The sequence below is a fragment of the Haemaphysalis longicornis genome, unplaced genomic scaffold, assembly GCF_048455015.1.
Source record: "Haemaphysalis longicornis isolate Haplotype H1 unplaced genomic scaffold, Haemaphysalis longicornis Haplotype H1 scaffold_9, whole genome shotgun sequence".
Lineage (NCBI taxonomy): Eukaryota > Metazoa > Arthropoda > Arachnida > Ixodida > Ixodidae > Haemaphysalis > Haemaphysalis longicornis.
This window is the reverse complement of record NW_027526460.1, coordinates 81,151,465-81,158,433: the sequence shown is the minus strand read 5'-3', so window position 1 is coordinate 81,158,433 and position 6,969 is coordinate 81,151,465. Positions and strand designations below refer to the sequence as shown.

The window sequence follows — 6,969 nt, the reverse complement described above, 5'->3', positions numbered from 1 at the left end:
GTATATTTCGCTTCAGTCCCACGATCGCTGCCGCAGGGTGCGTTAGTGTTGCTTAGGTATTTAAGCATTCGCAAGTTTGCATAAAGAGGTCCTTTGTTGTGATGTGTTCTCCGGTTTAGTTGTTCCTAGATCGGCGGCGCATGCCACCTCAAGAATCCTTCGATAAAAAATCGAGTATGTCTTTTTTCAAACATGTCGGCATTGCACTTGCATCAAGCATTCTAAAATTTCGATTATTTTTAACCACTTTTAAACGAATTACATTCGAATCTTCCGAATATCCGAAAATCAGAAGTTGACAAATATGGTAAGTAGAATATTTCGATACGACAAATATTTGAATGTTCAATTTTTGCAGTATGCGGACATTTGAACTTAGGTCATTAGGCAAATTTTGGATATTCAAAGGTCGTCATACCAATTTTGCATCTGGTCTGCAAAAATTGGATTTGTAAAATTTTTAAATCATGTCTACAAAAATGGGAAGTAGAGCGCTGGTTCACCACAGCCGAGCATAAAACGTCAGTTTAGCGATCGTTTACCTCGTTTAGAAGTCCCTCGTAGAGGAGTGAGGTGCGGGAGAGTTTCTAGCGTCTTCCAGGACCCCCGAGGAACTCGCTGCCGTTTGGTGAGTTCTGTCTCTTCTGCGCCAAGTGCTCATTAAACTTGTCATGGAGGCTGTGGTGTGACCTCGATGACCCAGACCGGCGCCGAGGCAGTGGCGCCATTCGCTTTTCCAGGAACTCGGAACCCGTGCGCCTCCCTGCACGGTGCGCAAAGACGCGCGGTTCGCAGTAAAATCAAACATTTGGGTGATATAACATTTTCTCAACAGAGTGAGTGAGTCCCCATACAAAGCTTTATGCCAACTTTCCGAAGAGAGCTACCGCTAGGCAAGCAACTGTACACAAACGTTTTTTGTTATTCAAATAAGTGCGACCACAGCCGAAAGCAAAAAAAAACAAAAAAGGGGGAAACCTCCCAGAACAATGGTTCGCTGCGTTCTCGCCACACTGCAACAAACCTGTTGTTCAGGGTGCTTGCTTGCCAGCAATGAAAGATGTACGGGACTTGTTAGCAACGCGCGGACACTAACCTTGTGAAATGCAAAATTGTTAAAGCTTTGGAAGTCAACTGTCAGAAACTGTGCACTTGATTGTGTGGGCGACCGCAGCTTTGTTATGAGCTTGCAACCGGACCGGGTGAGTCTACCTCGCGCAGTGGAATCTGAACGCCACTGTACGAGCGTAACTTCAGGGGGCAAGTGCGCCTCCACTCGCCGTTTTAGAATGTTGTGCATTATAAGAAATTTAAGTCACGACACAGCCCACACCTCAATAAATAGTCAATAACGGTAGCCGCAGGTTTACCAGTCGCACTCCGAACCAAACATTTGACTAACTGACAGAAGGCACACAGTAGTGCCCCCATATTGCAAGTCACAGCCTTTATGTCGATGTTTTTAGCGGCAGTTGTTAACGATAGACGCCTACACGGTGCTTTGGGCCTCCATCCTGGAACTACGTTGGCGTGTGAACTCTCACCGGATCGCGAAAGTGCGGCGTGTCGATAGCGCCTATTCAAATTCTAGTTTTATTGTTAAGGTGCACACTGAATTCGCGCCTCGGGATTAGTAACTGCACATTGAAACTAGTTTAGGCTAGTGTTGGTGTAGGTGCCGCGGTTTGACAATCAGCAGTAATAATGTACTTAAAAAATATGTCTTTGAGAACTGTGACTTTGCGTACGGCCGCATTGTCGTGATGAGAACGAGTGGTACGAAACTTTTCATCACTTACGTTGTACGGCTTGGTTGGAAAGAAAGATCAGCAGAAAACTTCCGCACATTGTTTTTCATCTATAAAAATGGAAGTAAGGTACCACCCGCCACCAGCTACGGCAACACCTCGCCAACACGCACCGACATCAAGCCAACGCGAGCTTACATCTAGCCAACTCAAGCATTGAATCTGGAGACTGCTTTGTCGACAGCATTTGTCTGGAATAGTCCCTGTCGTAAATTTCATAGAGGAGGAAGATGTAGCTCCTACAAAATAGTGCGCCTTTATCATCATAACTGCATAGTCGTTCTCTTCCACTGCCACCATAGGGTTCGATCGGAGTGTCTCGAGGCACGATATCCCTAGCGGCTTAGCCTTGATGAGGTGGTCATTCCGCGACAGTTCCAAAGGGCTTATGCTTCCCCGAGCTATCTTATATATCGAGGTAGGGGTAGAACGACTCGCGACGCAGGAGATGAACGTGGAGCAACTTGTGTTTTCAGCGCCGTCCCACTGCATTGACCACTGTGTAACACCGGCGGGAGCGGGAACGCAAGTCCCTAGAAATCCGCTTAAAAATGAGCGGGGTAATGACCATATTGCCGCGAAGCTCACGTTTTCCGAATGAAACGCCTCGACTTAAGCGCGCCGTAACCCCAGTAAACACCATTGCATAGAGCACGAGCCCTAACGGACCCCGCGCTTTGAAGCGTAATGCGCCTCCGCACCAAGAAGCGTGAGAACCCCCTCCCCAGCACCACCACGGAAAAATACGAGCGTGATATCAATGCGAATCTCACATGCGAGATACGCTGATAGCTGAAACATTGCGCAGTGTTAGCAATGAGACGGTGGCGGTCTTCTTCCAACCTCCCCAAACATTTCGCCGCTACTCTGACGCCATTAGCGATGTGGCTTGCCCCGCTGAGCCGCACTCGACGAATATACCCTACGATGTCGGTGCCATCTCAGCTCAAAGCGGTTGCACCTGGATGCCACCATCCAGGTGGCATCCAGGTTTCTCGCCGTTTTCTCGCCATCTCCCCGTTTCTCGACGGCGAACTAAGATTTGATTGGCAGCACACGACTTGCGTGGCAATGCCACGCAAGTCGTGTGAGTGCTTGTGTATGCCACGGTGGCATTCACCAGTACCCTCTCATCAAGCAGTGCACGCGGAATTTCTGAGCGCCAACGGCTGCACGCGCACAGGGTACGCAAGAGTTCGTGCTGCGCGATGTGTCTCCACCCTTCTGCCTTTCCACCAGTAACAGCTCAAAGAAGCGCACCGTTATCCACGGAGACAATTGCAGCATCTTGAACAGAAGTGATTTGTCTAAATGCTCGTGTTGGTTTGTCTGTAAGCTGAAATACTTCTGTATCCAAGGAACGGCTCCGATTCGAGCTGGTTTAGAGAATTTTAGTGCACCAAAGGCAGGAAAAAGCGACAGGGCAACGCACTAAGGTGGGCATCATCGTGCCATTTGCCTATAGTGCGATCGAAAAGGAATCTGGGAAAGCACTTAAGATACATTGAATCCTCGTTATTACGAAATCCTGGGAATACAAATCTGGTTTTGTTATGAGCAATACTTCGTGAATCGCTCGGATAAGATTGGGTTTAAGCAGTGCACATGGGAGACGAAACACTTTTGTTAAATGTACATTTCGTTATTACGAATGCCCAAGGAACTCGCAAGATAGTGGTTTGCTACCGCGGCCTTTTAGTTAGTTTCACGGAAGCCCCGTTGACGCTCTGAGCCCTGTTCGCGCAAGGTGCCAGAAGGAGAACGCTTTTCAGAAGAGTTTAGACAAAGCTTCGGGTTCGTCTGCGCTTCTGACAAAGGTGCGAATGCCGCATGCCACTTCTGGGCCCAACTTATGTGTACCGCCGGTAGGACGGTTTACATTGAAGGTAGAAAGGAGCAAAAGAAAACAAAAAAAAAGGAGGAAAAACGGGCAAACGGAAAATGAGGAGGAGGGAGGATCGGGAGGGCGTAGAAGAGGCGTTGTGGACGTCGGAAGGGCTGCCATTACCCTCCATGTTGGCGTGCAACACGCCGAAGAATCCGCTTATCGCCAGGATCACCAGAGCGAACAGGTGAAGCCAGCTCATGATGGCGAGATTGCTGAAAGAAGAAAAAAGAGGCAAAGAGAATAAATGATGATCCCGCTTCTTTTTACTTATACCACGAAGAAGGTATGAGAATAAGCGAAAAAAGCATACTGTTTAGAATATTCAACAAAGCTTCCCTAACGTGTTGCGGATATTTGTAGAGAGTTTTCACTAGAGATGGGACAAGCGTGACCGGTCGACATCTTTATTTCTGATAAAACATTTGTATAAAGTGTTTTGGGCACAGGGAAAAACATGGCTGAAGTTAGTTTTCCGAAAGAAAGTTTGCCTTCCTAAAAAAATTCCCAAAGCCAGCAGGCCTGGCAGAATGTTGGACGAGCCGCAAGAAATTTGAAACTCGTCCTGTTGTAAGACGCAAATTATTGCTGCTATTGCCGCAGTGTCTTTTTTTTTTTAAAGCGTTTCATACTTGCAATGAAGTTCGCGTAAACATTTATTTATATATGGTAAAAGAAATAAATTTACAAAGTTGACATTTCCCGAAATTGCCAGAATGTTTAGCCCTGTTACTTGATATCTAGACAATTTTTGGTCTTCAATATTTTAACCTTACTCCTCCATCCTCTTCTATTCATCGTGACAAGTTTAGTTTATGTTGAAAACATAGTTCAGTATAAAAAATGCGGTGCTACATTGTGGTCAGTCGCGCATTTTGGTTTAATTTGAAAACCAGTATACAAAGTCCACCATTAATTTATTCGATCTCTCACAAATTGAAGCCGAGCGCTTTATAAGCAAGAATTTGTACTTCAGGATCAGAATCCGTGGCTAGTACGTCCTAGCCACACGTTAGCTTGGTGTTTTAAAGGGACACTGAAGTGAATTTGTCAAGCTCCTGTTCTTGCTTGCACGGCGTGGACTGGCTAAAATTAACAGACTTTTCATCGTTTATCCAGTTGATAAGTCGTTAATTAATTTATAAAGCCAGACAGAAGAAAAACTACCATGCGCGGTCTGTGGAAGCCGCGTCAACTAAAGGCTATGACATCAACAGGAGGTGCACAATGATTGGACTATGTCCAAGATTAGCATTCAAACAAGTTTTGGTTTCTGCTAGGTATACCAACACGCTTGACATGCGATGTTATCGTTGGGTGGGCCATCTCAATATCTCAATAATCGCCATACCGCGCTTCTGCCATGTTGTCGGGTGCAAAATGTCTAAGATACGCCTCCCAGGAGGGCGTGGAATCGTAGCAATCACTAGCCGAGTCCTGCGCATTGGAAGAACGCCCTCCGAGTCACCGCAGATGCTAAAATGCCATGCGCTTTTCCCCCATATTTAAACCTTGCCTCACTAATGCCTATAACATTAAAAACGTGTTCCACCAGGCCAAGGGTCAGGTGATTCTGGCCGGGGCCCACTGTCCGCAAGCAGTCGGTGCTTATGGCAACAGCACGCCAGCGAAAACTCGCTGGCGCGTCAGCGTCACTCTGCGCGCGTTCTGCGAACTCGCTCGTGGAGCAGTAAACGTTACGGCCCAGAAATGGTGAACTGAGCATAAAAAACTTAGACGAAAAACGAAAAAACTCAACTTACAAAAATAAAGAATGTACCCTCGTTGATTCAAACTTCTTACCTGCGAAACAGCACACCTAGCGCTCCAGACCACTCGACCACGGGCCAGCACTGCCGTCATCGGAAATATAAGGTATATAATGTATAACCAAGTTAAACTCTTGTCTAGTTTTAGCATTTCAAGCAGCTTAGGCGACTATTGTTGCATAGCGCTTGTGCACAAAGCGTCTCCCGAATTTCCACAATATCTCACGTCTTGCAATTGCATTGCTTAGACGGAAAAGCGTTCGCAGATGTGTGGTCCGGATGCTGACCTCTGTGCTTGTTCACACAGCGCAAAATTGTGCTTCCTGCTACCTAGTTTTACGCTGTGCGGAAACGTTTTAGTTGATTTTATTTTCTTAGTACCCATATTGACTTTGCTCACTATCCTCCCGCCTTCAACTGGCCTTAGATGTTCCAACTAGCCTACCAGTCAGCGAAGCGTCACATGAGCGCTTGTGCAGCACTTGTGTCGAGCGACCTGGACTTAGAGCTTGACAGTGTGCAAACTAACAAAGTAACGAGATGCACATGCTTGCATTCACAAACGTGTCGTGGCTTAGTTTCAACTGAGCGAACAAATTGCGCCGTCCCGTCGGTGGCCGGTGGACTAAACGCTGCGGCGACTGCCTGTTTAGGAAGGTCGGCGAGCCGCGCAGTAGCGCAGTGAAGCCAAGTCATCTCTTCCTGACGTCCCACGAAAACGCCGGAGAAAAGGGGCGAGGATGCAGAGAGGAGGACAGCATTTTCGAAGTGATTCTTTTATAAATACATTCGCGTAAACGAACTCAGAGTGGTCGAAAGATGGCCAATGGACGCCGGACTGCAATTTGCGCTAGGAATCCCGCAATGTATACAGATCAGTTTATTGTACCTGTAAGGGGGCGGTGAGTAACTGCGTCTCGTTCCCTTGCGCCAACCTTAGAGTAGCTGTTCACTGCGTTGATGTTGATACAAAAACGTTTCTGGAAGCACGTTCACGTAGCATTCCGCAATGTTGTGCAGCGTCTTTCACACAAAGTGGTGGCACACGCACTGCACTTGCTGAGCAGGCGTGCAGATCTGGTTATTTCCAAAGGGAATTCCGAAAAACAACACTTTCCTGCCGCAACTGGTCCTCTCCTAGTCCTTCTGTACGCATTGCCTCTCCGCACCATCATGCTCCCTCAACACGAGGTCGGACATAATGTCAAAGGCGCAGTCGTACCGAGATATGCATTGGCCAAGGACCTTTCGAAAAGAAGCCTTTTCAACGCAGCTGAGGAATGATGGCCGCTTTATCATGACCCTGCAACGCTTTTCTTCAGGTTTTTTCAAACTATTGAATATTTGCAAAACGCACTCTATCACCACATCCAGTATTTAAACCGCGCGGTCGCAAAGTATGTCAGACAAAAATGGCTGCTCCATGCCCGTCAAATAACAAGCTAAATAAGTTGCTCAATTTTTTATTCTCTATTTGCCGGTCTAGGCGTTCCTCGTACGGTAGAGT

General features: G+C 47.0%; 1 long non-coding RNA gene across 1 annotated transcript in view; it reads right to left on the bottom strand.

Annotated features, from left to right (window-relative positions):
- Positions 1 to 548: 548 nt before the first annotated feature.
- The window catches only part of LOC144152255 (uncharacterized), a 47,009-nt gene continuing 40,588 nt past the window's right edge, over positions 549 to 6,969 (bottom strand). The window contains exons 2-3 of the long non-coding RNA XR_013319119.1: positions 3,817 to 3,908; positions 549 to 763 (exon numbers count right to left, since the gene is read on the bottom strand). This is a non-coding gene — a long non-coding RNA (uncharacterized LOC144152255). The remainder of the gene's footprint in view (positions 764 to 3,816; positions 3,909 to 6,969) is intronic.